At 32.7% G+C, this 7,489-nt stretch overlaps 1 protein-coding gene across 2 annotated transcripts in view; it reads right to left on the bottom strand.

Moving 5' to 3' along the window:
* Window positions 1-2,924: 2,924 nt before the first annotated feature.
* The window catches only part of LOC106461835 (histamine H2 receptor-like), a 62,105-nt gene continuing 57,540 nt past the window's right edge, over window positions 2,925-7,489 (bottom strand). For both annotated transcript variants that reach the window (XM_013921693.2, XM_022388912.1), the window contains exon 5: window positions 2,925-3,651. The gene's annotated coding sequence lies outside the window, so the exon portion shown is untranslated. The remainder of the gene's footprint in view (window positions 3,652-7,489) is intronic.

Raw genomic sequence — 7,489 nt, 5'->3', positions numbered from 1 at the left:
AATAAATCAGTTTTATTTAAGAAAGGACTGTATCGGTAAAGTTTTTTCGGAAAGAATTTTTACGGAAAATTAACTAACGAACGGAGACGTAACAGTACTTATACATTAAATGTTGAACGCGATCACGTCTCATTACTGAAGATGAAAAGTCGTACAGAAATAAGTCTGTTATCCAACAATTTGCCATTTCAAAACTTCATATTGTTCGTAAGTTAAGTGAGAATCTCTTAAACTGAAAATTAATATATAATGTAATTGATACTTGAAACCTTCGGTTCTTGGTAAAACACCATTATTACAGAATTAAGGAAAGAAACAAAGACAATTGTACGTTTAAAAAAACTTCACTCATTAACGATCATGGTTTCGTCATCACTGGTGAAACATGAGCGTTAATAAATGTAGTTTTTATGAAACGTACAATTGTCTTTGTTTCTTTCCTCAAAACTACTAAGTCAAACACGTGCTAACAACACGATAACAACGACTGTAAAATTCATAAGTATTGTTGCGTCAGCGAGGTCACGTGACTAGTATCACGCCACATCCTTCTAGAAATATCCTGTTCCTTCATGAATGCTCTAGCGTTTACTAGATATGTTTACAAGATATATATAAGACGGTCACAACGTGACGGGGGAAGGTGTGTAATTGAACTGCAGAGAGAGAATATTGTTGAGCACGTGTGACGTTCGATGAGTATTATAGCGTTATAGTACGACTGTTGAAATTAAGTGTATCGCAAAGTTATATTCAGAAAGAATAAACCAGTTTTATTTAAGAAAGGACTTGTGTCGCTAAAGTTTCGTCGGAACGAAGTTACGGAAAATTAACTAATGAACGGAGGTGTAACAGTATATTGTGAATCAATATTAATATGATATTGTATATTAGTTTCAAAATTACTTCGCAATGCTAAAGCATGTTGCAAGTTATTTTTAACAAAACTTTTCAACTTTTGTTAAAAATGCACTGTACGTCAATGTTAGAAGCGTTTTATAAATAACTGCCAGAAGAATCTTCTACTACAAAAATACATACATGTTTTAATTTTTGAAGTATACTTTAATATGTGCGTGTTTTTATTGGTTTAAAGTAACGTAATATTTTATTATTACTATTTACCGTGGATGATTTGAACATAATACTCTTAATTATTCCATGACTGATTTCAAACCAATAATATATAAAAAAGTGTTTGAGAATCTGACCTCCTCTTAAATTGCCCATTGCGGATTTCAAACTGGGGGTGAATGAAAAGTCACCATTTCAAATCGTTCTTTAGTCTAAGAAATAATTATTACTCATAACGTATATTGCTCAGAGCTACGCCACGGCAGTACTTTGTATGTGAGAGGGCGTTGTTGATTTTGTAGCGCAAAGCTGCATAATGGACCTTCTGCATTCTGTCCACCACAGGGAATCGAACTCCGCATCTCAGTATTGGATGAACAAAAAAGTGTATTAAGATCAATATGTTTGACTACACATATTAGTCCAAAAGAATTTTCCTGCTTCATCAATTTTAGTTGTGTTAATCTTAATTTCATACTTTATTGTAGAAGTTATATTGAAGACAATTGTTTGAAATACAATCAACATTACTGTTAACAGTATGATGTGCTTTGGTGTACTGTTTTATGATATACTATTCTCAGAAATGTCGGGTGTTTATAAAAAACAACAACATCGCATTCACAATGATTGTATCTCAAAAACGATTTTTCCGGGACTAAATTTTAACAAACGAACATCTGCTATCATAATACTCAGTTTTGTCTGTTATAAAACTGCGCTCGCACTTCATTTCCACTGATGTAAACAAAAGTCGGATGCAAATATACTCTACTAAATATTTTGTACAACGTATTAAAAGCTTATTAAACTTCAAAAAAAAAAAAGATCTAACGTTGGGTCGTAGAATAACAATATAAGTTTATTTATTGATACTATTGAGTAAGGTAAAGTTTAGCCTTAACTAAATTAAAGCAAAAACATACACAAGTTACAGTGTTAATTCACCTATTTATCGAATATAGGCCGTACTTAATAAAGGCTTAAATTACGTTAGGTCTAAGACACGTGGACTTGCAGATTTCGGTGTCCGAGTTAGAAATATTTTGTATTATTCTACAAGTCCTGTATTTAAAGAAGTACTGTTGCAAAAGAAATATTAATTTAACAGCAAATGTTTTGTGGGTCTCTGCTAGTCGAAAACAATAAGTGTTATTCAAGACAACTTGGACATGACCCACGTGTTTAAAAAGCTGTCACAGAAGATGTTCGATATACTCTTGATCTTGGCAATAACCTACTTACTGACACGCATTTTTGCCGAATAATCAATCTCGTAGTCTTGAAAATGGGAGAAAGAAGAGAAATAAAAGCGACACTAGACTTCAAGAAAATTATTTAAGAATGCAGAATAATATGCTTTTGAAACACCCTTTAATTTTATACTGTATTTCGGCATGTGTTTAAAAGTTTTAAGAGCAATAAATAACATTGACAATCTTTTGACTTTATAGTTGATTTTGTGTGTGTGAGACCGATCCACGGTCCCCACTAAAACCGCGTTTAGGCCTCAGTAAAAAGTTTTATACTGTGTAAAGTCAAACTTTGTCAGCACTATTTATTGCTTTTAAAACTGTACCATGTTTAAACTTTCGATTATTAGTGTGCCTCTAGTGATATTTTAGTTTTCTGGGACAAGTACTTTTTAAAATATAATAATTTAAAAAATGAGATTTCTTTATAATCACACTATATCTGTTATCTACTGACAGATATATATTTTATAACGAATACGTGCATTATCATCATAGAAAAACAAAAACAAAACATTAACAATAGCCTGATAGGTCAGGAGCTATTATTAATAAATAGCAATGTAAACAAATAAATAATTAATTTTAGGATTTTAATTTTTGATTGGATGATTACGAAACTGTTTTTGTAATGTAACACTATTGTTATGGAATGTGACAGTATTAATAATGTCATTTCAAACCCTATAGAAATGTTACTTTTTTGCAAAACAATGCACCTTTCTTAACAGCAGGTTAAGCGCTTAACTGAAAATTGAATTTTAACAACAATACTTTGTAAAAGAGGACGCATTCCGAAATATATTGTAAATCCACACACACTCAGATATATATAGCACTCATCGTTATTTTGAGTAAAAACCTACCTTTTAAAGATAATCCGAAGCAGAATCAAGACTGACACAAACACTTTAAAAGTAATGTTTATATTTGTTTTTCCCAGTGCTTTATTATTTTGAGAGTCTAAATTCTTCTCCCATTGCCTCATTTTAGGATATCTGATCGATTCATCATAAAAGCGGGAATGGATGGAAATGAAAATGGAGACAACAATGTAGACGAGAGTGGAAATACGTTTGAAGCTGACTATAGAAAAGTTTAATTATTCTGCTATTTCAATAGCCGATTACGTGCTAGATATATGCGTAAAATATAATGAATATAAGACGAATGTCAAGTTTAAGATAAACCAGAAATAGTATGCTCCTAATGGCCATATTTTGAAATTGCATCGAGTGCAAAACGAAAGTGAAGCGTAAGTTGTACTGGAATTGAAATTGAAAATGAATTTGCAGTTGGTCAGAGAAGCTGTCCTAGCTGGAACCTAAATGAAAAATATGAAAAAACTTATAAGGCATGACTTCTTAAAAATACAATAAAACTCTTCTTAGCTCCATTAACACAACATGAGATAGATATATTATACATATATCGAATACGAGTTTATAGTAGCGTCTAGGATTATTACGGATTACACATAATTTGGAAATATTGGTTATTCCCGAAACGCTAGCTTATAATTCATAAAGATTGTTGTTATAATATTAAATACTTTTTGTTTTAGTAAATACAAATACTCTAACCCAAATCTCTCCTTCCTTCAAACGTTAGGAAAATACAGCATCAATAAAGTATTCGGAAATCTGTACTACATAAAGAATTATTCTACGTAATCTTAAGTTAAGCCTAGTTATTTGATTCTTGAAAAAGAAAAGAAAAAATAAAACATTTTTCCAGATTTCCCCAAGTATTCGATGTTCTGAGTAGACAGTTTCTATTTGTGAATTATGTTATTTTTCGTAAGTGTAAAATTATGTACTTACACACATGTGAAGTTTTGTAGTTAAGTGCAATACTTTAACTTCTATACTGTATCATAGTAACCTATAACAAGAAATTGATCAGATTCTTATTAAATCAATCTCTATCTCGAACAAGTTCACATGATACTGGCAGGATGTACTCAACATTAAATATTTGTTTCAAAATGGCAAGAATACCTACAAATTAACAAGATTATACGTATGTGTATGGTAAGCGTGTTTTTCTATTTTTATTCAACTATATAAGAGATCCTTATAATCTGGTTATCAGGTTTCTTTAGTAAGATACTATCGAGATCCTTATAATCTGGTTATCAGGTTTCTTTGGTGAGGTACTATCACTTTGCGATCCAGACTGCTTTCTAAGTATTATATAAATGGAGGATATTGTAAATATTCGAGGACTAAAAAAATCTACGTGATTCCTATAAGACCTACATACGTCTACTGTAAAACATACTGGGAAATATATTTGGTGTTTATAAGGGTTATTTGGGAAATGCAAATGCTATACAATAATGGCTGGAGACGGCTTGAATGGGTAATGAAGAAAACTTTAATATAACTTTAACATAACAGCAAATGTACAACGTTTCGACAAGGTTTTTTCATCATTCAAGCCGTCTCCAGCCATTATTAGTCTCAAAGTGGGTTCCTCGTCATCGAAAATGCTATACAAGTTCTATAATATTTATTAAATTAGTAACGTCTGTTTAAAGTCTATATAGTTCACTGTAAGCCTGTGAGGAATTTGTGAAATCGTTAAGTCGTTTAACCTCCATAACTGAGATAACAATTAAGGGTTTTTTATATTATTCTTTGTACCCTTTGTGTGCCCCAGCGATGAAATTTATAAACCGAATAAAGGCAAACTCAGTTCGAGAAGTGCTCTTGGACATTTTCTGTATTTTTTGTAAGGTTGAAGAGCTATGATTGTATTATACTTTAGAAATTTTCTTATTGTTTCTTTTGGAAGATTTGATTTTCTTTATCATGGCAAAACTGGAATAAATGTGAACATTTACAGATATATATACTTCAAATACCAAGAACCGTAAGATATTAAAAATAACAAATATTTCAAAACTGAGAAACTTTTAAGCGTAAAAGGTATTTCTCTCGGGTTTTTTGGTATTCTAATGTGTGTAGGAATGGCGTCTTGCAAAATAGAATTCGATATTTGATAAACACTGAAATGTAGGCAACAAAAATATATAAAAATTATCGTTATTCTTGAAATCTAGTTTGCTGTGGAAGCAGCTGAAGAAATTCTCACAGTCGAGCAAGGAGATGATATAAAACCTGCCAGATGAGATGATAGATTAGGCTAAAGCTGCCAAAAATAGAAGAGAAAGATCTAGCATATATACTAATGTGTACGAAAGTTGATTCCTGTTGAATATTCAACAGTTTTAAACGTCAGCCGAGATTCTTCCGGAAATTTCAAAGAATAATTTCAGTTAGTGTGAAGTTGAACTTCATTGGACACTGTGAAATCGGATATAATATGTAATTTTAAATATATCTCGATGATACTGTACTCGTTTCATTCAGTTTAAGATATAGCTTTTTAATATCGCATCTAGACTGCTTATTTGTTTATTCTGACAATCATTTTCGTCTTAATGTTTCTATAATTCCTAGAACTTTTGATGTTCTATCTGCTCTGATTACCACAGTGCTACGTATTTTAAGAACGTCTTTTGTACTCTTATAGTAGTGTTTTATTGTTGCTGTGGTGTAGAATGAATAACGTTGAAAAATATCGTGTTAAAATGCAAAAAAACTGAGTACAATTTGAATGCGATTTCATCTTTTGAAGGCTATAATTCCATTAAGTTTATGGAATTCTGCTCCAGGTGGACTCTCAGATTTTGGATGTATTAGAAAAACGTGTGAAAATCTTTAAGGAGACAAGTTGTCTTTAATTGTTTCGAATAGCTGAAAACGACTAAAAGTGAAGAACAAAAATTAAAGGAGCATCTAAGATGTTTGTGTGTAATTCTGTATATTTACAACCTGTCTTTTTCGAAACGTTAACAATCTGGTCATTCAGTGTTCGTGATTTCTATTTTGGGAACTACATAACTTAAGTCCATCTGTGTGTGTGTATATGTGTAGATGGCAGGTCATTTGGTTCGCATAAATGACCAACAAACTCCTAAAGCTCGTCTGTATGGCCAGCTGAAAACGAATAAAAGGCCACACTAGAAACTCCAAAGACACTACAAGGATATGCTTAAAAATCATATTTAAGTATGCAGTATAGATGAAAGTACATGTGGGAAGTTGGATTCAGATCGCACGAAGTGGGGAACAACATGCGATGAAGGCCTCGAGATACTGAATAGCCAAAGTATCTCTAATACCTAAATAAAAGAAAAGTGACAGCTGTATCACCGTGCAATGTCAATGAACGCTCACATCTGCAACAAACGTGGCAAGGGCTTTCGTGCCTGAATCGGACTAATCTCGCATATGAGACGTCATAAGTCTGTTGCTGAGAGCTCATACAACTTTCCGATGTAAGACCCAATCACATATATGAACATCTCTTCACTCAGTTCTATTTATATTTAAATGTCAATATCCAAGGAAAGTTGCCATCAAATAATAATAATAATAGAGACGACAACCTCCAAGTTTGGATGTGTTTCTATATATGGAAGCGTTCCTCAATCTTTTTGTTACAAGGTACCGGCTAGCTGCCACCATAAACTGTCGAGTACCATTAAAATACAAGTACAACGAAAAACCATTATCATTCACATGTGAATATTCGTTTGTTTAAGTGAAATTAAACGGATCGGTGGCTTGCAAACACTGTTTCATGGAATAAAATATAAGGGATGTAAGACAAGAAGATATTCCAAGAATCAGAGGCGTCGCTGGGCACTGGCACACGAGGCTCGTGCTCCTATTGTACTTGGCAGTGCCCCGAATCCTGAGTTGGTGTCTTGAAAAATAAGAATAGAAAACCATGATCGATATCATTCTGAAATGCCGAAAATCTCCGTGTCTATGGTTTGAGCCCCGAATCTTTCAAGTACCTAACGACGCCTCTACCAAAGACAGCAAGCTTTTCAAACAAATGTAACGAAATGAAGTTGAAGAAAAATATTTTAATAACCTCTACATGTAGCCATGGAATCAGTAGTACTTGGTAACTTCTACATGTAGCCATGGAATCAGTAGTACTTGGTAACTCTACATGTAGCCATGGAATCAGTAGTACTTGGTAACCTTGACATATAACCATGGAATCAGTAGTACTTGGTAACCTCTACATGTAGCCATGAATCAGTAGTACTTGGTAACTTCTACATGTAGCCATGGAAT

Source organism: Limulus polyphemus, unplaced genomic scaffold (genome assembly GCF_000517525.1).
Source record: "Limulus polyphemus unplaced genomic scaffold, Limulus_polyphemus-2.1.2 Scaffold1041, whole genome shotgun sequence".
Classification (NCBI taxonomy): domain Eukaryota; kingdom Metazoa; phylum Arthropoda; class Merostomata; order Xiphosura; family Limulidae; genus Limulus; species Limulus polyphemus.
This window is presented reverse-complemented; position numbering and strand designations above follow the sequence as displayed.